This window comes from Microcaecilia unicolor, chromosome 13, assembly GCF_901765095.1.
Source record: "Microcaecilia unicolor chromosome 13, aMicUni1.1, whole genome shotgun sequence".
Classification (NCBI taxonomy): domain Eukaryota; kingdom Metazoa; phylum Chordata; class Amphibia; order Gymnophiona; family Siphonopidae; genus Microcaecilia; species Microcaecilia unicolor.
The window spans coordinates 42,997,249-43,020,661 of record NC_044043.1 but is presented as its reverse complement, the minus strand read 5'-3'; the positions used below and the strand labels follow the sequence as shown (position 1 = coordinate 43,020,661).

The 23,413-nt window shown below is 43.5% G+C and overlaps 1 protein-coding gene across 9 annotated transcripts in view; it reads left to right on the top strand.

Annotated features, from left to right (window-relative positions):
- Positions 1 to 23,413, top strand: part of CUEDC1 (CUE domain containing 1) — a 137,156-nt gene that overhangs the window by 44,248 nt on the left and 69,495 nt on the right. Inside the window, exon 1 of one of the 9 annotated variants that reach the window (XM_030222512.1) lies at positions 9,955 to 10,004. The exons of 7 other annotated variants lie outside the window; for them this stretch is intronic. The gene's annotated coding sequence lies outside the window, so the exon portion shown is untranslated. Of the gene's footprint in view, positions 1 to 9,954; positions 10,005 to 20,571; positions 20,798 to 23,413 lie in introns of those variants that run through there. One more of the 9 variants, XM_030222510.1, reaches the window with a different exon arrangement.

The window sequence follows — 23,413 nt, the reverse complement described above, 5'->3', positions numbered from 1 at the left end:
GAAGAAGAATCATGGAGTGATTTAAAAGACTTTGAAGACATGGCTCTTCCCTAAATTAGGAGGGAGTTGGTGAAGGGAGAGATGTCCTTGTTCTCTACTTGCTGGTTTGGGGGGGGGGGGGGGGATTGGGGGTTATTTATGAAAAATATGTTTTGTTTGTTGATGGATAAATAGATACCATTGTTAACTGCTCAGAGTGATTGCTGTGGGGGTGGGGGGATTATATTTTATAGCTGATGTTTTTTTGTTGTTAACCGCTGCAAGTGACAGCTATGAGACATGTAGGTGGTATAATAAAATTTTAAATAAATAATTCCTGGCCCGTTGGCTATGCCATCTTGTTTTCATCACATATTATATATGATTTTTGTCTTTATTTTCCAACCCTTCAGTGGAAACTTGCCTAGCCAGTCAGGTTTCAAGATTACCACAACGCGAATGCATCAGAGAGATCCACATATGCTGGGTTTTTGATATGTACAAAACTATCTAATACATATTCATTATGACAGCTCTGAAAAACAGATCAGATAGCTATGGCTCCAAGAGAGATTTGGGAAACAATAGCTGAGACCACTTGGCAGTTTTTTTCTCTTCTCTGGCACAGTTCCATTGTGGTCTGTTTTTAAAGGGCATTGGCAGCCTCTGGCTGGTGGGAATACCGTACTCAAATTCTGTAGAACTGAGGCATTCAAGCTGTGTGTGTGTGTGGTGTGGTGCAAATGGATATACTGGTCACTTTGCTCAAACAGTACAAAGGTAGGGGAGGGGGGGTCAGCAGGGAGTTTTCTTCACAAGCTATAATGAGGAAAAAGGAACAAATTTTGTAAAGGTTCCAGGTCAATGACCTGGCAGAAAATCACTGCTGAGCACAGACCAGGACGCTGCCAAAACACACTGTGAGAGCTTGGACGCTGAGAGGAATGTGGTTTCCACAACACTTCCTGACTGCACACAAATATTTCAGAAAGAATTTAAGGACAGTCTTTTCAAAGCCTGGTTAGTCTTCCTCCTGATCAGGTGTGTTTGGGCCGAAGAATGAATTTCAGCTCTCTTATGTTAATCCCCTGCTTGACCTTGGACAACACCAGACTGGTAACCTTAGAGAAGGAAGGGAGAGAGAGGAAACATGGAGAAAAAAAAGGGGACAAAGTCAGGGAAAGAAAGACTTCCCTCTCCTCCATCCCCTACAGTCCTAAGCCCTCTAGGATGGGCTCATGTCTGCAATACCCTCCAATTTAACTAATTATCTTAACACTTAAAATAGGAGGACAAGCTGTTTTGTAATGTATACACTGCACAGTTAATTAGCATGTTTGTTATAATTGCAATTTTGAGAGCACTTATCCAGGGTGAACCATTGCCCCAGCAGCGCTTTTCAGCCTGAAGGGCTCAGTGACTGTGCACTTCTCATACTGGTGTAGGATATGCTAAGGCGGTGTGAATTTCAGGATAGCTTCACCAAATATTAATGAAATTTATCTGCATGTATTTGGACTGGAAATAAAAATCAATACAGCAGCTGGCCTTACGGAATTTAAAGGGGGTTTGGACAGATTCCTAAGGGAAAAGACCATTGAACCGTATTAATTTTTTTTTGGGGGGGGGGGGTTTTGCCGGGTTCTTGAAGCCTGGATTGGCCGCTGTCGGAAACAGGATGCTGGGCTTGATGGACCCTTGGTCTTTTCCCAGTATGGCGGTGCTTATGTACTTATTGTTTCTCCAAGAAAATACATCTTTTTCCCTAGTACCCCAAAATCTTGACATTTGAACCAGCTACACCTCCCATCCCCCACATTAGCGTAGGAAGAGTCAGTCATTGTTCAATGATAAAACCTAGAGGGTAACTCTATGGGGCAGTGACTCTCAACCCAGTCCTGGGGATACACCCAGCAGTCGGACAGTGAATATGCATGAGATAGATTTGCATGCACTGCCTCCTTGAGTATGCAAATCTGTCTCAGGCATATTCATTATAGATATTCTGACAGCCCAAAAGGCTGGTGGGCCGATGCAAACAGCAAACGTAGGCTTAGCTGCTGAGTTACCAATAGTTGAACGCCAGTTCTATGCGCTGAGCAAAGCTGAGAGGACTTGTATGCAGGTGTTAACTCATGAGGAAGACACAGCCACAAATTTCACATTATAGATTTATATAATAAAATGTCAATGTGTTTGTTATATGACAAAATTTAATGTATGCAGATGAGCTACTTTAGGTATTCCGTGCAATACAGAGATTATACTGCCCACTTTTGATGTATGCATAATGCGAGAAATTTACCGTGAGGGTCCAGGGTAGCGTAGAAGGTTTTGCAGAAAAGATTTCTTGTAAGTCTTTCACGTTTAAGTGCTGGTTTCATCTTGTTATAGAAGCCGAAGGAAACCCATGCAAGTTTTAAAGGCAGATATAATGAGTAACAAACGTGCGTGTGTCCAAATGAAACTGAAAGGGGAAGCAGACGTCGGTGCCTTTTGTTCTGTGCCTCAGTACGATCCTCTCAAAAATTTCAAGTGCGGGCAATTTTTGAAAGGCTCATCCTAAATGAAGAACGGGTGCCGACGTGTATTGAACTGAGCACAAAAAGTCGCGCTTACCTTGAAGCCTTATACGCATGCGTCTGGCATACTCTCCCCATTTTTGCCACACATAAATATGCTTACGATGAACTTACTGCATTCTGTGCTATTACACTTAGGGTTACCATGTGTCCGAATTTACCTGGACATGTCCTCTTTTTGAGGACATGTCCAGGCAACTGGGTGGGTTTTGCCAATCTGCCCGTTTGTCCGGATTTCAGGACGGCCTGCCCACCAGCCTGCCCGTTTGCCCAGAAATCCGGATAAACGGGCAGATTGCTAGCCTCCCCTCTCCTTAGTTACTACTGCCCTGGTGGTCTAGTGACCTCTTCCGCCTTCAGGGCAGGAAAGAGCCCCCTTTTTCCTGCCCGGAGCGCTGCCCTGCATGCATCCTTCCTGTTGCTGATCTCGGCGCGGATTCAAAATGGCCGCCGAGAGTTGAAGTGACCTTGCGAGACTTCAACTCTAGGCGGCCATTTTGAATCGGCGCCGAGATCACCAACAGGAAGGTTGCATACAGGGCAGCGCTCCGGGCAGGAAAGAGGGGGCTCTTTCCTGCCCCGAAGAGGTCACTAGACCACCAGGGCAGTAGTAAGGTAAGGGGGGGGGGTGACGGAGTGTGTGATGGGGGGAGGGGAAAATGTGACAGGGGGCGGAGCAAGGGCGTGAAAGGTGGCGGGGCGGGATATGTGGTGGGGGCGGTGCATGTGTCCTTTTTTGGGGGGGGACAAAATATGGTAACCCTAATTACACTCGAGGTAGAAGCCACACACTGACATCTGCACGTTTTCTGTACTGTGCACCTTTCTGTATCTCCCCATGGGTGTGCCCCGAGGACAGTGTCAAGAAACAATACTATAGGGACACACCTGGATTTAGGTGGTAAGTATACGCATAAAGGGGTGAATTCTATAAATGGTGCCTAAAAAAAATTAGTGTCAAAACCCCTCCACTTAACTGCTGTTCTGTAATCCGCGCCTAAAGTTAGGCACAGTTTATAGGACAGAGCTTAAGCACAGGGGTCATGAATAAACTTAGGCGTGTCCACTTGCACCAACAAAAATGTGGTGCAAACAATTTACACATGAAACCCTCTTATTCTATAATTGCATGCGTAACTGGAATCCATGCCCATGACCCTCCCATTTCCACCCTCCTTTTCCGGGATTCTTGAGCAGGGACTGTCCTTCCCCATGTTTAAACTTGTACAGCGCTGCGTAACCCTGGCAGCGCTATAGAAATGCTAAGTAGTAGTAGTAGATTCTTGTAAAATTTAGGCACAGATCACGTGCCTAAATTTACGTATGTAGATGTTAATTGATTTCAATTAGCATCGATAATTGCTTGTTAAAAAGCCAATTATTGGCACTAATTGGCTCATTCAATTAAATTTCTTGCACAATTTAGGTACATGCCAAAATTTGCACATGCAATTTTTAGCTCTTTTTATAGAATTAGGGGAAAATGCCAGTTTATACGTCCATGCGTAAATGAGCATTTTCCATCTACTTGCTGTTCTGTATGTATACACCAATATTTGATGATGTTTACTTTGCAGTTGGGCGTTCACATGGGTGGAGTTTGGGTGCAGTGCATATTTATATGCATAGATTAGAAAATGTTACTATTGTACTTTCACAATCTAGGCGCAGTCCTATACACTAGCTCATGCCTAAGATAAAGGTGAATATTTGACCGTTATGCTCATATTCTATAATGAAAAATAGATGCATTCTTTTCTTGATAGAAAAGGCTTGATAGATGCACAATTATAAAATTACCTTCCTAGGGCTCCGGTTAGCCGGATTTCTAGAGGAGGCTGCGGTCCCTAGCCAAGGATTGTAACATAGGCAGCCGAGATCCCTCGGGCCCCCATTAACTGCATTAACCACCATAACTCAATAAAGACTTCACACATAGTATTTGTTGACTTGGCACAACTTGGCCGCAGTTTTATTTTACATGCAAAAACATATCTTAACCCTGGGCATACCCAAGCCGCTACAGCCTCTGGCTCAATAACCCCCAAGCCAAGTCTGCCGCCCTAGCAAGACTGGCTAATCTTGAACAGAGCCCCCCACCGCACAGCAAGGGGGCTGTATCGTAATCGCAGCTGCCTAGCTAATACCATCCGGCTTGGGTACCCCGCCAAAGCTGCGACAATTTATCTGTGCGTACATCATGTTTATACTGGGGAGGGGGGGGGGCTGGGTGCAGTCCGCTTGCCCTGGCCACAGGAAGAGGTCGCCCCGGCCCTCCTCGTGGGCTTTTAACCCCCTCTGTAGCTCCTCCTGCTTGCCAGCGCGGAGCCTTTGGCGACGGGGTCCTGCCCCTTCCCTCGCCCCGCTCGCTCCCCGCTGGCCTCGGCGTACATGCCCGTCGGTGCACGGCGCCATGTTATTTACGGCTCCGTGCACATACGGGGCACTGCGCCTTGCATTCATTGCTGTCACTGAGCTAAGGGAGTTGGAAGGGAGATGACAAGAACAATAGGGGGAATAAAACATCTGCTGGTCGTTGTAAGTGAAATCTCATGATGCCAGATCTGAGTGCTGGTTCCTGTTAAGCTGGAAGTCTGGAGCTGCAGGAGGAAACTGCTGGATCCAAAAACTAAACAGCTGAGAGGCATTTTCAACTTGGCTGGCTCACTTAGCATGAAATGCTCTGTCTGGAAACATTACAATTGAGTTTTGCATACTCTCAGAAAGAGAAGTGTCCTGAGAGCTGCATGAAATATCTTCCTGGGGCTTTGCCTGTCTAGTTCTCTGAGTAGGCCCTGAAGCCTTGGTCAGGCTAAATTTCAAAGTAGGCCCTGAACATCACAGTGTCATGCTTGCATAGGACTGTTAAGGAGAATCTGTCATTTCTTTCCGTATAACATCTTCAAAACTCATCTCTTCCTATCTGACCACACCACCAAAACCCTTATCCACACTCTCATCATCTCCTACTTAGAATACTGTAACTAGGGTTACCATATGGCTCCAGAAAAAGGAGGACGGATTGAGCCAGCCGGGTTTTACTTCCATTGCTTTCAATGGAAGTAATTGGGCCACCGGGTTTTACTTCCATTGCTTTCAATGGAAAGCAATGGAAATAAAACCCGGCTGGCTCAATCCGTCCTCCTTTTTCTGGAGCCATATGGTAACCCTAACTGTAACTTGCTCTTCACAGGTCTCCCACTAAACCATCTCTCTCCCCTTCAATCTGTTTAAAATTCTGCTTCGTGACTTATCTTCTGCCACATAACCCCTCTCCTCAAGTCACTTCATTGGCTCCCTATCTGTATCTGTATGCAGTTGAAACTCCTCTTACTGATTATAAGTGTATTCATTCTGTAGTTCCTCAGTATCTTTCAGAGGGAACTCTCTCTTCCGCTGCCAACTCCAGACTTCGTTCCTTCTATCTTACTGGGCCTGATGTCTAGAATAGACTTCCTGAGTCAGTATGCCATGTCCCATCTTTGTCCTGATTCAAATCCGTGTTAAAAAAGTCAACCTTTTTGAGACTGCTTTTAACTCCTTATTCACCTGGTAAATGCTCATGTATCATTCCTATAATAAACATTACTTCCTATTCCCTTAGGTCTGTGTTTATATGGGACATGCAGGTTATGAACCATAAAGTAACTTTGCAACAGTAAAAGACCACTTCAAGACCACCTTATTTGGAATAGCTTACGCAATAGTCCCGCCATTGCATCCATAACTACTGAACTGTAACTATCTTAACGACATCCTCAACTCTATTACCCCTTCCCCTTCTCTGTAATTACTCACTGATCTCTCCTACTTCCATGTACTTGATTGTTTGTGACAGATTGATGTATGCCTTTTCAGACCGATGTAAGCCACATTGGGCCTGCCCATGGTGGGAAAATGTGGGATATAAATACTATAAATAAATAACTGCGAATTATGAGCATAGCTATGCCTCTGTGAACAGTCTATGAACAGGTTAAGAATCACTGAGAAGCTAAATCATAAGAAATTATACAGAATGCGAGTCTCATGTCAGCTTGCTCCTTCTGTTGGAGACACAGGCAGATATGGAGTCATAACAAAGATATGTGTGGCAAGAGAATACTATAATGTAAGAGGGAAAATTTGCTGTTGATCATGGAAGCAGATAATGAAGGAGACATAACTTTAGTTGCTAGGAAGATGTTTACTTATTATAAACAAACTAGGAAAAAATGCCCGTTTCTGAGCGCAATGAAACGGGCGCTAGCAAGGGGCCCCCTCCCTCCGTCCCTCCGAGCTACTTGCCTTGTTCGCTGTGGCGTTTCCATTTCGGCCCTCGTCGAGTGTCATAGCTCCGCCCTCGACGTCATGACGTTTTGATGCGAGGGCGGTGCAGACACTCCAGTGCACACCGGATATCTCGGGCGCCTCAACTTCCGTGGAGGCTTCAGAACGTTGGGGTTGCCTTTTATATAGAGAGATATGTTATGAAGAACTTTGCTTCTGTAAAGACAGAATTTGCTAGAATGGGCTGAAAGTGGAGGAGTGGCCAAGTGGTTAGGGTGATGGACTTTGGTCCTGGGGAACTGAGGACCTGAGTTTGATTCCCAGCACAGGCAGCTCCTTGTGACTCTGGGCAAGTCACGTAACCCTCCATTGCCCCATGTAAGCCGCATTGAGCCTGCCATGAGTGGGAAAGTGCGGGGTACAAATGTAACAAAAATAAAAAATATGAGAGAAATGCTGACTTTGTACTTCCAATACTAGTCTATGAGAGAAAATAGTATAAAAGGAGAATTATGGAGAGAGGCAACCAGAGAGCTAATGTCAGAGGTCACGTTTGTGTCCTGGCTGCTGTCTCATATGAGAATTAATTAATTATATTATGTAGTCTAATTGTATTCCTGATTGGTAAGTGTAATAAACAATTATTGATTATTCTCATATTATTATTATAGCCTTCTGTGTCTTTCTGTCTCTCCACCTGGTGATGTTAGGACCATATTCTCTGGAGTGCTGGATATTCCAGCTTGCAGGTAAATAGTACCTTTATACCTGGGAGAGGGCAGAAAGATAAACATCTGTTAAATAGATTGTAAGCTCTATGGTGTGGGGACTGTCTCATATGTGTATGTAAAGCACTGCATACATCTAGTGGCACTCCAGAAATAAGTAGTAATGATAAATGATAAAGGTCTACATAGGAAATTGGAAGGTCTTGGGATAGGAGGAAATGTCCTATTGTGGATTAAAAACTGGTTGAAGGATAGGAAACAGAGAGCGGGGTTAAATGGGCAGTATTCCCAATGGAGAGGGGTAGTTAGTGGGGTTCCTCAGGGGTCTGTGCTAGGACCGCTGCTTTTTAATATATTTATAAATGATTTAGAGATGGGAGTAACTAGCGAGGTAATTAAATTTGCTGATGACACAAAGTTATTCAAAGTCGTTAACTCGCGACAGGATTGTGAAAAATTACAAGAGGACCTTACGAGACTGGGCGGCTAAATGGCAGATGATGTTTAATGTGAGCAAGTGCAAGGTGATGCATGTAGGAAAAAAGAACCCGAATTATAGCTACGTCATGCAATGTTCCACGTTAGGAGTTACGGACCAAGAAAGGGATCTGGGTGTCGTCGTTGATAATACACTGAAACCTTCTGCTCAGTGTGCTGCTGCAGCTAGGAAAGCGAATAGAATGTTGGGTAATATTAGGAATGGTATGGAAAACAGGTGTGAGGATGTTATAATGCCGTTGTATCGCTCCATGGTGCGATCACACCTTGAGTATTGTGTTCAATTCTGGTCGCCGCATCTCAAGAAAGATATAGCAGAATTGGAAAAGGTGCAGCGAAGGGCGACTAAAATGATAGCGGGGATGGGACGACTTCCCTATGAAGAAAGACTAAGGAGGCTAGGGCTTTTCAGCTTGGAGAAGAGACGGCTGAGGGGAGACATGATAGAGGTATATAAAATAATGAGTGAAATGGAACAGGTGGATGTGAAGTGTCTGTTCACGCTTTCCAAAAATACTAGAACTAGGGGGCATGCAATGAAACTACAGTGTAGTAAATTTAAAACAAATCGGAGAAAATATTTCTTCACCCAACGCATAATTAAACTCTGGAATTTGTTGCCGGTGAATGTGGTGAAGGCGGTTAGCTTAGCAGAGTTTAAAAAGGGGTTAGACGGTTTCCTAAAGGACAAGTCCATAAACCACTACTAAATGGACTTGGGATACATCCACAATTCCAGGAATAACATGTATAGAATGTTTGTACGTTTGGGAAGCTTGCCAGGTGCCCTTGGCCTGGATTAGCCGCTGTCTTGGACAGGATGCTGGGCTCGATGGACCCTTGGTCTTTTCCCATTGTGGCATTACTTATATACTTATGGGACAACTTCCCAATGAGGAAAGGCTGAAGCATCTAGGTCTCTTCAGCTTGGAGAAAAGACAGCTGAGGAGAGTTATGATAGAGGTCTATAAACTAATGAGTAGAGTGGAATGGGTAGACATGAATCATTTGTTGTCTTTCCAAAAATACTAGGACTAGGGGGCATGCGATGAAGCTACAAAGTAGTAAATTTAATATGAATCGGAGAAAATGTTTCTTCTCTCAATGTGTAATTAAACTTTGGAATTCATTGCCAGAGAATGTGGTAAAGGCAGTTAGCTTAGCGGGGTTTAAAAAAGGTCTGGCCGGCTTCCTAAAGGAAAAATCCATACACCATTATTAAATTGACTTGGGGAAAATCCACTGCTTTTTTCTGGGATAAGCAGCATAAAATGCATTGAACTTTTTCGGGATCTTGCCAGGTATTTGTGACCTGGATTGGCCACTGTTGGAAACAGAATGCTGGGCTCGATGGACCCTTGGTCTGTCCCAGTGTGGCAATACTTAAGTACTTAAGTAGAGAATCGCACACCTGACTTGTCTTCCCAACCTAGTGCTGAGTCTGAAGAGATGACCCTTTCTTCTGGGTAATGCTGCTGTGCTGGAGCATTGCTACAGAGGCTTCTGCTGGCCCGTATCCATCCCCAAAGTATGAAGAAAATAAGTTTGTTTTAATTTTCTGGCCTTCTGACCAGTTATTTATCTGTCCTTTGCTGTTTGGCTGCAGACCACCTGGAGTGACGTGGGAATTCTTCTGAGTTTGCGTTTATCTGGCCTCTGACATTGACCACAAGAGCTCTTCACTGTCGTTCTTCTAATTTATTAGGTCATACTGTGGGAAGGGAGGCAGAGCAACAAAGTTGCTCAGGGATATTTAACAAAGTGCACTAATGCTCCATAGCTTTCCAAAGAGGGGATACTGTTCCCTCTAAGCTGAGCGGGAGTCCTCCAACTGCAGTGCTGCCAGTTGGGGGCGATGCTTCAATATTGTGTTTTCAATCGCTAGGGACAAGCAGGTTATCTGGTGTCCTGGGGAGCTTGCCTGTCCCTCCCCCTGGCAAGACTGTAGGTAAGGAAATGGAAAGGGGATAGGACTTGATATACTGCCTTTCTGTGGTTACAATCAAAGCGGTTTACATATTATATACAGGTACTTATTTTTGTATCCGGGGCAATGGAGGGTTAAGTGACTTGATCAGTGTCACAAGGCGTGGAGGAGTGGCCTAGTGGTTAGGGTGGTGGACTTTGGTCCTGGGGAACTGAGGAACTGAGTTCAATTCCCACTTCAGGCACAGGCAGCTCTTTGGGAAGTCACTTAACCCTCCATTGCCGCATTGAGCCTGCCATGAGTGGGAAAGCACGGGGTACAAACGTAACAAAAAAAAAACGAAATGCAGTGGGCATTGAATCCAGTTCCTCAGGTTCTCAGGCCACTGCCCTAACCATTAGGCTGCTACTCAGAGGAAGCAGTGACAGGAGCTAATTTTATAAAGGATTTTTCATGTGTAAAGGCTTTTTGATTATTTATTTTTATACATATGGAAAAAGCCTTTTATTAAATTGCCCTGTGGTACAGATGTAAATATGTGCACCAAGATGGCATGTACGTCCACACACATCTCATGTAATCATTCCTGGGGACATAGTTTGGAGAAACAAGGGTGGATTTGCAGTGTATCGTTGTATTTTGTAAAATTCACAAGTGTGTGCACACATTTACCCGTGCGTCAGGCATAGGTGTAAATGAGTGCATCAGCCGTGTCACTATTGGGGGTGGCATAGGTGCTTATATTACCTTTATAAGATATATATGATTGTGATGGGCAGTCAAATGCAATTCACCATTAGCATTTCATCATCAGTCTAAATGTTTATCATCTAGTCATTGTAAACACGATATAGTAGACACTATTCTACAGCATTTTACAATAATTTTTAAAATAAGTAACAAATTCTGCTGAAACTTTTTTTCTTGATTATTTCACAAAATATGGACCAATGATGAAATGCTAATAGTGAATTGATATTCCATTTTTTTCACCGTTTAATGGTCTATCACATTTAATTAATATTTTATTATCCCTACCTTAGTAATTCCCTTATCTCTTATTTGTCCTGTTTGTCTGTCTTATTAGATTGTAAGCTCTGTCGAGAGGGACTGTCTCTTCATGTTCAAGTGTACAGTGCTGCATACGTCTAGTAGCGCTATAGAAATGATAAGTAGTAGTAGTAGTAATTAAGTTCAGGTATGAGGTATGATTAAGATATTTATTTATGTATTCAAAATATTTATAACCCACTCCATCCCACTATTCTAGGCAGTGTACAAAAGACATGCATAATAAAACATGAAATGACATCAATCATACAATAAACAACACTACATTAAAACTAATAGCTGCTAAGGAATCCAAAATCAAAGAATCAAATGCCTGTGCCTTATTGCTATGTAGTTCATTTGGTAGAGTTTTTCTTCAATTTGCCAGCGCTAACAGGAGTCACGACTGGATTCTCTCAACAGAATAGGCTGCAAGTTTTCGACACATCTATTTAGCTGAAGTTGTACTTTTAGGGGGCCTTTTACTAAGGTACGCTGAAAAATGGCTTGCGGTAGTGTAGGCGCGGATTTTGGGTGCATGCCGATCCATTTTTCAGCACGCCTGTAAAAAAGGCCTTTTTTAGATTTTTGCCAAAAATGCATGTGCGGCAAAATGAAAATTGCCACGCGTCCATTTTGGGTCTGCGATCTTAACGCCAGCCATTGACCTAGTGGTAAAGTCTCACACGGTAACCGGGCGGTAATGACCTACACGCTTCAAATGCCACTTGGCGCGCATCCGAAAATAGAAATTATTGTTTGGCTGCGTGTATCGGACGCGTGCCAAAAAATGAAATTACCGCAAGAGCCACACGGTAGCTGGGCGGTAACTCCATTTTGGCGCATGTTGGGCAGGCGTAGATGATTGCACAGCTTAGTAAAAGGGCCCCTTAGTTACTTAAACGTCATTTTAGGAAAACATTCCTCAAATTGAAGGACTCAGGAAGGGACTACCCTGCCACACTGTGCAATTTCAAAATGGAAAATCCATTGTCACTGTAGCACTGGTGCCCCTGACAAAGAATTTGGTAAAGGCGGTTAGCTTAGCGGAGTTTTAAAAAGTTTTGATGGCTTCCTAAAGGAAAAGTCTATAGACCATTATTAAAATGGACTTGGGGAAAATCCACTATTTCTGGGATAAGCAGCATAAAATGCATTGAACTTTTTTGGGATCTTGCCAGGTATTTGTGACCTGGATTGGCCACTGTTGGAAACAGGATGCTGGGCTTGATGGACCTTTGGTCTGTCCCAGTATGGCAATACTTATGTACATATGTACTTATGTAATTTTGAAACAGGGATTTCTATTGGATGTCTGGTCAACGGACTCATGAGACTGTGTTTATATTATTTATTTATTTATTGCATTTGTACCCCACATTATCCCACCTTTTTGCAGGCTCAATGTGGCTTACAGAATGTTGTTATGATGCAGTCATATATGGACTCCTATTGAATTTTTCATTATCCTGGTTTGATATAAAAATTATAAAACATAAAACATGCATTTGATATAAAATAAGAAATAAAATGAAGGGATGCAAAATTAGGAGTACTAATGATGTATAGAGCTTTTTAAGTGAGCCGTTTTTGGCTAAACTCACTGAAATTAAGCTCATCTGTGGATACAGCCTATACTGAATTCTCCTTTGCTCCAGTGGAGTACCAAGGGGGGGGGGCGGTGGGGGTGGGGGCGGTCTGCTGTGGGTGCACGCCGCTGGTGGGGTGCTGTGCGCCGGTCAGCGTCGTTGGTTTCCATGCTCCCACTGCCCCGGAACAGGAAGTAACCTGTTCCGGGGCAGAGGGAGCATGGAAACCAACGACGCTGACCGGCACGTGGCACCCCCCCCCCCCCAGCGGCATGCACCCGGGGGGGTTCTTTCGCCGGGGTGGGGGGTGTCCCTTCGCCAGGGGGGGAGCGCTGCACCCGGGGGGGTGGGGCGCATCGGTGATCCGCCCCAGGTTTCAGCGCCCCTCGGAACGCCACTGCTTTGCTCCCTTTTAAAATTAGGTTCACAGGATTGTGCAGTTCTCTAGGCATCTGATATAACACACACACTCACATAAATATATATATATTTTTTTGTTGTTGTTTTTTTTGCACTTTGGGATGGACTGTATTTTGAATCCTTCAGTAAGCAACACTGCAGTTCAGTGAGAACCCATCTAATCTGCTTACATGAAGGAATGTCCAGCAACAATTTTTCTGCTAATCTGTACATTGAATGAAACGTGGATTTGTTTTGAATCTTTATAAACTAGGCACTATTTTGGACTTCTTACATAAGAGTTACGGGACTTGGGTGTGATTGAATGTGATGATCTTAAGGTGGCCAAATGAGTAGAAAAGTGGACGATAAAAGCTAGAAGGATGCTTGAATGCATAGGGAGAGGAACGCCGGTAGGAATAAGGAGGTGATGATGCCCCTGTATAAGACTCTGATGAGACCTCATAAGAACATAGAAATAGCCATACTGGTTCAGACCAATGGTCCATCTATCCCAGTATCCTGTTTCCAATAGTGACCAAACCAGGTCACAAGTACCTGGCAGAAACCCAAGTAGTAGCAATATTCCATGCTACCAATCCCAGGCATATAGTGGCTTCCCCCATGTCAATCTCAATAACAGACTATGGACTTTTCCTCCAGGAACTTGTCCAAACATTTTTTAAACCCAGATATGCTAACCGCTGTTACCGTATCCTCCAACATTGAGTTCCAAAGCTTAACTGTTCTTTGAGTGAAAAAATATTTCCTCCTACTTGTCTTAGAAGTATTTCCATGCAGTTTCATTGAGTGTCCCCTAGTCTTTGATTCACTTCTACCTATTCTACACCAGTCAGGATCTTATAGAGCTCAGTCATATCCCCCCTCAGCCATCTCTTTTCCAAGCTGAAGAACCCTAACCTCTTTAGCCTTTCCTCATACGGGAGGAGTTCCATCCCCTTTATCATTTTGGTCGATCTTCTTTGAACCTTTTCTAATTCCGCTATATCTGGGAAACAGTGATCATAACATGGTCAAATTTGAGCTACTATCTGGGATGAACCTGCAAAGGAAATCTACTGTAGCTGCATTTAATTTTCAAAAGGGCAACTATAACAAAATGAGGAAAATGGTTAAAAAGAAACTAAAAAGATCGGCTGCAAAGGTTAGGACACTAAACCAGGCATGAATGTTATTCAAAAATACTATCTTGGAAGCCCAGTTCAGATGCATTCCACATATTTGCAAAGGTGGAAAGAAGAGAAAACATCAGCCAGTGTAGTTAAAAGGTGAAGTAAAAGAGGCCATTACAGTCAAAAGATTGTCCTTCAAAGAAAGGAAAAAGGACCCAAATGAGGAAAATAAGCAACATAAGCACTGACAAGTCGGATGCAAAGCTAAAAATTAGCTTGTGCTAAGTGCTGAGATGCCCATAGGAATATAATGGGCATCTTGGTGTTTAGTGCCCGCTGATTTTAGGTCAAGCTGAAAATTCTAGCACACATTAGTAAAAGGCTCTCTTAGAATATTGTGTGCAGTTCTGAAGACCACTTCTTCAAAAAGTTATAACCTAAAGTCAGCCTAACCTTCCTGAGCCCGAAGTTGTGCTCTATCCATGTGGCACATCCCGTATCAAAAGAGTAAGGATTGAAGTGAGCTCAGTTGAATAGCTGCTGTGTGCTACACATCTCTCAATTCTGCACTAAAAGCATCAGGTAGTGAACTATAATAAGATTTAATGTCTTGATTGCTGATGCATATGAAAGCATTATATATATACTGACCTGTAGCAGGCCTTATTGCCATGCATGTTAAGTCTAAGCTTTCTGAGTAGATCTTTGCTACCTAGCTACTGATTATTTGCTCATTATACATGTGATAATAAGATTACACTGAACTGCAGTAGGTTTCACCGTGGTGCATACTTTCTCTAAAGCCTAAAACAATTCACTGAAATGCAATAGAATCTACGATCCTGTTTGTAGACTTTATGCTTACAATGTATCTATAGCTCTTTACCATACTATATTAGAACCTACTGTCCTGACTGTTGACCCCACGAACCCAAGACATACTATAATAATATACAGAACTCTAATAGAACCATACTACGGACCCGGACACGGGTCACACCTCACTACTTGCTTATTATACTGCTTATTGAACCGCTCATTGACTTCTAACTTTTAAAAAGTTTTCTCTGTGCTTTTATACATCTCACAGTACTATACTGAACTAACCTAACCACTGCCACTGCCAACCTCTAAAAACTTCATCAATGCTTTTACACACCTCACAGTATCATACTGAAATACCCTAACCACCCCCTCAGCTTCTCTCTGCACCACACTGAACAACACTACAAATTGCAAGCACACACACTGATCCACAAGACTGATAACAGATAATAACCGTATCTATCACCATTAGAGAACAGTACCGAATACAAACATATACTAACAACAACATGAACACGAACAAACTACTCCTAATCCTCTACTGCCTCTCCCTAATCCATCACGCACTAACAACTCCTCTCACAGACAATAACTCACCTACAATAAGAACACCATGCACACACCCCACAAACAATGCACCAACCCAAAAGATTAAAAAGTGGTAAAGCCCACCACCCACGGAGACAACCAACAGAAAGAAAAGAAAGGACAAAACAAATCCAAAAATCAAGAGAATAGACAACTAATAAAAATCATCACAACCTCGACCCCAACTGAACCCCATCAACTACTACTACTACTACTACTACTTAACATTTATAAAGTGCTACCAGGGTTACGCAGTGCTGTGCCAGATCCGCAGTTAACAAAACTGCCACAATAACAGATTGGATTACTACAGACAATCTCAATTTTCTATTCATAAGTGAAACATGGATCCACGACCTCAAAGATCCCATAATTTTAGAATTATGCCCCCCAGGGTACAAAATCACCCACTGGACAAGGAATGGAAAAAAAGGAGGAGGCATAGCCATAATCTATAGATCCCAATTCACCGTCACGACAACAGCCGAATCAATACTCCCTCAACTGGAAATCGCTTCAGTTAGAATCAACCACCCAACCCTACAAGATCAGCTAAACCTTATTCTGTTTTATAGATCACCAGGCAATTGGCAAGACTGCCAAACACATTTTATGGACTTTTTATCAAATACATGTGTCTCTGCCCATAACCTACTTATCGCAGGAGATATCAACCTCCACCTCGAGGATGCTAACTTAACAAATGTAACCGATTGCAAAGACTTCCTCCAACTTTGGGAGCTCCAATGGCCAAATATACAACCCACCCATAATAAAGGACAAGCACTAGACATAATCACATACAAATTCTCACCAGAACTAAACATCACACTAAGTGACATAAAATGGACAGCCATACCATTGTCTGACCACTACACTGGAGAATGAAAAATTCTCAACATAAACAAGAACAACTGACCTATACCACAAGAGGCAAAATAGACCCATCAACATTCTGACAATAACTCTATAACAACGAATGGGCAGCAACAACAAATTCAATCCAATTTCTGCATGACTGGGACAACAGGTGCAGAACCATACTAGACCACATAGCACCACTTGAAACCAGAACCTCTCACAGAAAAAACTCAATACCTTGGTTCAATGAAGAACTAAAAGAATTAAAAACACAAGTCAGAAGATTAGAACGAGCCTGGAACAAGAAAAAAGATGACTCTGCACTCAACGACTGGAAGCAACTACAAAGAAAATACAAATACACCATCAGACAAACTAAAAGATCTTATTATAAAACTAAAATCGGACCGGGCTACAAGGACACACATAAACTCTTCCAACTTGTAAATAAATTACTGAACACCACTCCGGTCACCTCTAACAACACAGACACACCATCAGCTGACAACCTGGCGAAATACTTCAAAGAGAAAATTACAAAGTTACGACTCACGATACCCATCAACACAAAGGACTATGCAAACCTTCTTGAATGTTTAGACTCATTACCTGGGGAATACCCAGCAGACCGATCATGGACTAACTTTGACATACTACCGATCGACAGCATCTCTCAATTGCTAAAAAATTACGCCAAATCACAATGCAAACTAGACATCTGCCCTAGTAATCTTATAAGATCTGCCCTCAACAATTCAAAACAGACCTCACGAGATACCACAAAATGGTCTCTTCCCAAAAGATAAAGGAAATATATTACTCACTCCTTTACCTAAAGACGCAAAGAAATCCACAAGTGACCTAACCAACTATCGACCAGTAGCATCGATCCCGCTGATAACAAAACTCATGGAAGGCGCAGTGACGAAACAGCTTACTAACCACCTAAACAAATACCCAATTCTGCATGAATCTCAATCAGGATTTAGATCGAACCACAGCACCGAAACAGTATTAGTAACTCTAATGAATAAATTTAAACAAACAATTGCAACTGGCAACAATATACTTCTCCTGCAATTTGACATGTCCAGTGCCTTCGACATGGTCAACCATGGAATACTACTACACATACTGGATTACTTTGGACTTGGAGGAAACGTGCTCAACTGGTTCAGAGGATTCCTGACAACATACCAAGTTACAGCCAAAACGGCGACATTAGCCCCATGGACACCTGAATGCGGAGTCCCCCAAGGATCCCTTCTGTCACCAACCCTCTTTAACCTAATGATGACACCTCTAGCCAAGCTTCTAGACAATCAAAATCTCAATCCATACATATATGCTGATGACGTCACAATCTACATCCCGTTCAAACACGATCTACAGGAAATCACCAACAAGATTAACCAAAGTTTCCAAATCATGCACTCCTGGGCGGATGCATTTCAGCTAAAACTCAACGCAGAAAAAACACAATGTCTTATACTCACCTCACAATATAACACAAGTAAATATTCCACCATAACCACCACAAACATGTCCCTTCCCGTCTCTAACACTCTGAAAATCCTGGGTGTTACCATCAATCGAAATCTCACGCTTGCAAATCACTACTAAGAAAATGTTCCACTCCATGTGGAAACTCAAAAGAGTAAAACCTTTCTTCCCAAGGGCCATTTTCCGAAACCTGGTACAGTCAATAGTATTAAGTCACCTGGATTACTGCAATGCACTTTACGCTGGCTGTAAAGAACAGGTTATCAAGAAACTCCAAACCGCTCAAAATACCGCAGCCAGACTAATATTTGGAAGGACAAAATATGAAAGCACAAAACCCCTAAGAGAGAAACTACATTGGCTCCCACTCAAAGAACGGATCACGTTCAAAATCTGTACGATTGTTCATAAAATTATTTACGGAGACGCCCCGTCCTACATGCTTGACCTTGTGGACCTTCCACCCAGAAATGCTAAAAGATCTGCCCGCACTTTTCTCAATCTTCACTTCCCCAACTGCAGAGGATTAAAATACAAACTAACTCACATGTCTAGCTTCTCATAAATAAGCACGCAGATGTGGAATGCACTTCCAAATCACTTGAAAACAATTAACGAAATAACGAGCTTTCGTAAATCGCTGAAAACCTACCTCTTCACCAAAGCTTACCATGAGAATCCGTAACTAACCACAACACTTCACCACTCCTCCCTTACTATAACTGGCTTCTTTCCAGAATTGCTTGATTAGATCGACTTGTTAGCCTTGTTACTCTTAATATATTTGTAACACCAATTGTATTTCTTTACCCTGAAATGGTGATGCCATAACAGGTCTTTGTAAGCCACATTGAGCCTGCAAATAGGTGGGAAAATGTGGGATACAAGTGCAATAAATAAATAAATAAATAAGAGGATCATGGCCACTGAGAGGGGGGAGGCAGGGGGAACAGAATTCCCCGGGCCTTCAAGGGGGGCCCGGCGCCACAGTTCCCGGTCTCACCTGCCTGCCCTCTGCTCCGTCGACAGCCCCTCTCCGTCCGCCACTGGGCCCCCTGCATTCAAATCGATTTGGCACCACCTCACCTCCGTGTGAAAGTGCAGCGGCAGATCGCCTCCCTTTGGGCCTTCCCTCCCTGTGTCCCGCCCTTTTGTGATGTAACTTCCTGTTTCCGCGAAGGCAGGACACAGAGGGAAGGCCCGAAGGGAGGTGATCTGCCACTGCATTTTCACACGGAGGTGAGGCACTGCTGAATCAATTTGAATGCAGGGGGCCCGGTGGCGGACGGAGGGGGCTGTCGACGGGGTGGGCGGGTAGAGACTGGGGACTGCGGCGCTGGCGGCCTAAGTAGCGATTGGAGGGGTGGCGGCAGGGCCCCGGGGGCGGACTTGCCCCGGGCCCGGTTCAGTCTCTCAGCTGCCCTGAAGAGGATGGAATCAGTTCAGAGGGCGGCTACTAAAATGGTCAGTGGTCTTTGTTATAAAGAGTGTGGGCAGAGACTTAAGATCTCAAAATGTATATTTTGGAAGAAAGGTGGGAGAGGGGAGATATGAGATATGATAGAGACATTTAAATACCTACATGGCATAAATGCACATGAGGCGAGTCTCTTTCAATTGAAAGGAAGCTTTGGAATGAGGATGCAAAGGATGAAGGTGAAAGGGGATAGACTCAGAAGTAACCATAGGACATTTCCTTTTTCATGGAAAGGTTGGTGAGTTCATGGAACGGCCTCCTGATGGAGGTGGTGGAGGCGTAAACTGTATCTGAATTCAAGAAAGCTTGGGACAATCGGATAGGATCTCTAAGGGAGATGAAAGGATAGTAGACTGAATAGACCATATGGTCTTTATCTGTTTTCATTTTTCTCTATTTCGGTGTTAAAATATCCAGACCCTGAGTGTACACCCTCACTGCCTTTAAGTTAATTTTCCGTGAACAGAGCACCCTGTGTTCCAGATTCTGATATGGTATAGAGGAGTAGCCTAGTGGTTAGAGCACCAGTCTTGACATCCAGAGGGGACTGGTTGAAATCCCACTACTGTTCCTTGTGATCTTGGGCAAGTCCCATAACCCTTCATTGCCTCAGGTACAAAATTAGATTGGGAACCCCCCAGGGACAGAGAAATGCCTAGTGTACCAGAATGTAACTCACCTTGAGCTACTACTGAAAAAGGTGTGAGCAAACTCCAAATAAATAAATAAAAATAATATTGTAGTGATCAGTGGAAGGAAGACAACATCTGACTTCTTTGTTAATTTTTTTTTCTAATATAATAATTTGCATTCCCAGACTACATTTCCAATTTTAGTGCAAGGTAATTTATATACCATTTTTCAAGTATGATAACGTGATAATATGCTCTCGCCACTCTTGTGACAGCAGCAGAGCAAAAGTGCTTCTGTCATCCACTGCAGTGACCCTGTCCCCTAGCTGGGACAGTGACCGTAGGGTTTCTACAGTCCTTGGGTTGCCTGCGTCAGCACTGCTCCTGCTCCTGAGCCTTATGACCAATCATGCGCAGCCTTGAGGGACTGCGATTTCAGCCTCACTCTTGTAGTCAGGCTCAGCCATTATCAGAGGTCACTGAACACAAACAGTGCAGTGGCTGCCCTTTGAAGCCTGAAACACCTCCCATCCTGCCAAGAGGACCTAACTATTAGGGCTCCTTTGCCTCTCAAACCTGATTGAAGTCATCATGGGGAGGTGAAGGGCAGCAAATGTTCAGCCACTCTAGACCAGAGCAGAGAAAGCATGTGAAATTGTTGACTTTCCTCTGGGTGGTAATGAAAGAAACCCCCATCAACAGAATGTTCATCTGCGACCCAACATTACAGGGGGGTCAGACAACCCTGACATACAAGGTGAGCCTAATATTTCTTAGAAGCCATACTCCTATAAATTGATTTTTTTTGTAACAGTTAATTTTTCTGTAGCTATGTTATCACCACCAGATTACAAATTTTACTCACTGAACACAGTAATAAGCAGCTGAGAAATGACCTTGGGGGAGGGGACAATTGACAGTCCGACACGTGACATAGCCATAGAAAGAAAGGCAATACATCGGTTTTACTGCAAATCACAAATGAAAATAGAATAAATAGTTGAGGCAGGGAATGGAAAGAGAAATGGGAATTGAGCCAAAACCCAGGGAGGTAGAGAGCTATGAACTGGAAAAATTTAAATTTTGACTCAACGGTGTTCTTCCAGCTAGCAGGCCTGCCGTCCTTTTCTGTGTTTTGTCTAATTAATATTACAGTGTTGGCATTTTTCTCCTCATTTCACATAACAGTTGTTTTTAGAATGTAGCTTGCTGTGTTAATTGCCAATGAGGGACATATTGTTAAAACAGCAGAGGAGGCAACCTCCCCTCCCCTCCTCTCCCCCCCCAGCTTAGTTTTCCGTTGCGCTTGGAATCTGGAGTTTGCTGTATGAAGTGTGGTCTTAGACCAGGAACAGGCTTTTTCATACCTGCCAACTCTGCTGTCATCGTCAAAATGGTCAGGGCTGGCCTTAGCAATTGCGGGGCCCTGTGCAGACCATTTCAATGGGCCCCCCGGTCCCTTGTCTAGCCCTGCCTCCTGCCCAACCCCACCCACCTAGCCCCAACCCTGCCCAACCCCAACCCCACCTAGCTCCATCCCCGATAAAAAAGCGTTTTCTGAATTTTTTTTGTTTAACATCTATGGTGAGGCCTCCTTTCCATAAAACATTTTAAAACAACCGAAACAACAAAACTAGACTCTCTGTCTTCTGCAAAGTCTCTCCTCTTCCTTCTTATCCTTAGCAGTAGGTTTTGTTCTGAAAAAACACAGTTCACTTAACCCTCCATTGCCCCAGGTACAAATAAGTACCTGTATACAATATGTAAGCTGCATTGAGCCTGCCATGAGTGGGAAAGCGTGGGGTACAAATGTAACAAAATAAATAAAAAATAAAATCATAGTAGCATCAGAAATAACTATCCACTGGAAGGGTATACAGCTCATAACATCAAGAAAATCAGTCTACAAAAACATGCGTGGTCAGACCCAGTCCAGCATCTTGTCTTAGTGCCAATCCAGGTTGTTTGGAAAAAGTTCTGAGATTCTAATACGGAGATTTCATTCCCTGGTGTATGATTCCAGCAGTGAGAGGTGTCATTCCCTAAGTCTACCTGGCTAGTAATCATGAATGGATCTGTCCTCCAGAAACATATTCACAACATTTCCAGTGCTAGCGGAAATACTTAAAAATTATTTCCGCAGGGGGTTACCCAGCGGTGATTGGGCAGTGTCACACACTACCTGGTTACAGCCGGGTTGGCATAGGAGCCCTTACTGCCACCTCAATGGCAGACCTGCCAAGGGGTCCCGATTTTTGAGAGGGAGATTTTAGTACACACCCCAGCCCCGCCCACTCTACCTCTTGTCATCTTTTTCTTTTGATGTAAACATGGGGGGAGGGGGGAGATTTTAAATGTTCCCAGGTTTCAACCCAATTCAACCCAAGTGGAGGAGTAGCCTATTGGTTAGCGCATTGGACTTTGATCCTGGGGAGCTGAGTTCAATTCTCACTGCAGCTCCTTGTGACTCTGGGCAAGTCACTTTACCCTCCATTGCCCCAGTACAAAATAAGTACCTGAATATATATAAAGTGCTTTGAATGTAGTTGCAAAAACCTCAGAAAGGCAGTATATCAAGTCCCATTTCCCTTTCCCTTTCTCTTCATGTTTAATGTAAGATATAAATAAATAGATTGAAACTCTGAATGTTGAACACCTGATTCTCATAACATGATGTCTGTTTTAGAGGCCCTTTACCTTTAGTAAAAAAAATCTTTGCACAAATATAACAGTGTCCCCATAACCAATCCCTCCAAATGACACACTGATTACAATTTTTAACAAATTACTACTCTACCTATGAAAAGTTATTCCCTTATTATACTTCCTTTATGTACATCTGTATACTGCACAAGCCAGCATGTTTGAAAATATAAGTGAGATTAAATTTAAAAAATGCTACCAACATTAAAGAATGACAACATGGATACAGCAGCTCATAGGTTTGCTTACTTTGTTTTGAAGGGGGAAACAGATCAAAACTAACCTATTGGCTTCAACATGTTTCATTTCATCTGTCTCCCTCCTGTGTCCATGCAATCTCTACAGCAGCCGCAACAAAAATAAAAAAACGCGGGGCCGCAGCTGCCTTCAGGCATGCGCTGTCGGCTCTGCTGGTGCTGTGCCCCCGCTGACATCAACTTCAAGTTCTGGGGGCACAAGACCAGCAGAGCTGACAGCGCATGCCTGAAGGCTGCTGCGGCACCGCGCTTTTTAAAATTTTTGTTGTTATTTGCCGGGAGAAGCAGCAGCGGCAATGAGAAAAATAGCGATTCAATCTCAGCGGGAGACTGTCCCGCTTTGGTGGGGGATGACCCACCAAAGCATGAGTCTCCTGCTGAATGCGGGAGACTTGGCAGGCTTGCAGCGGCTG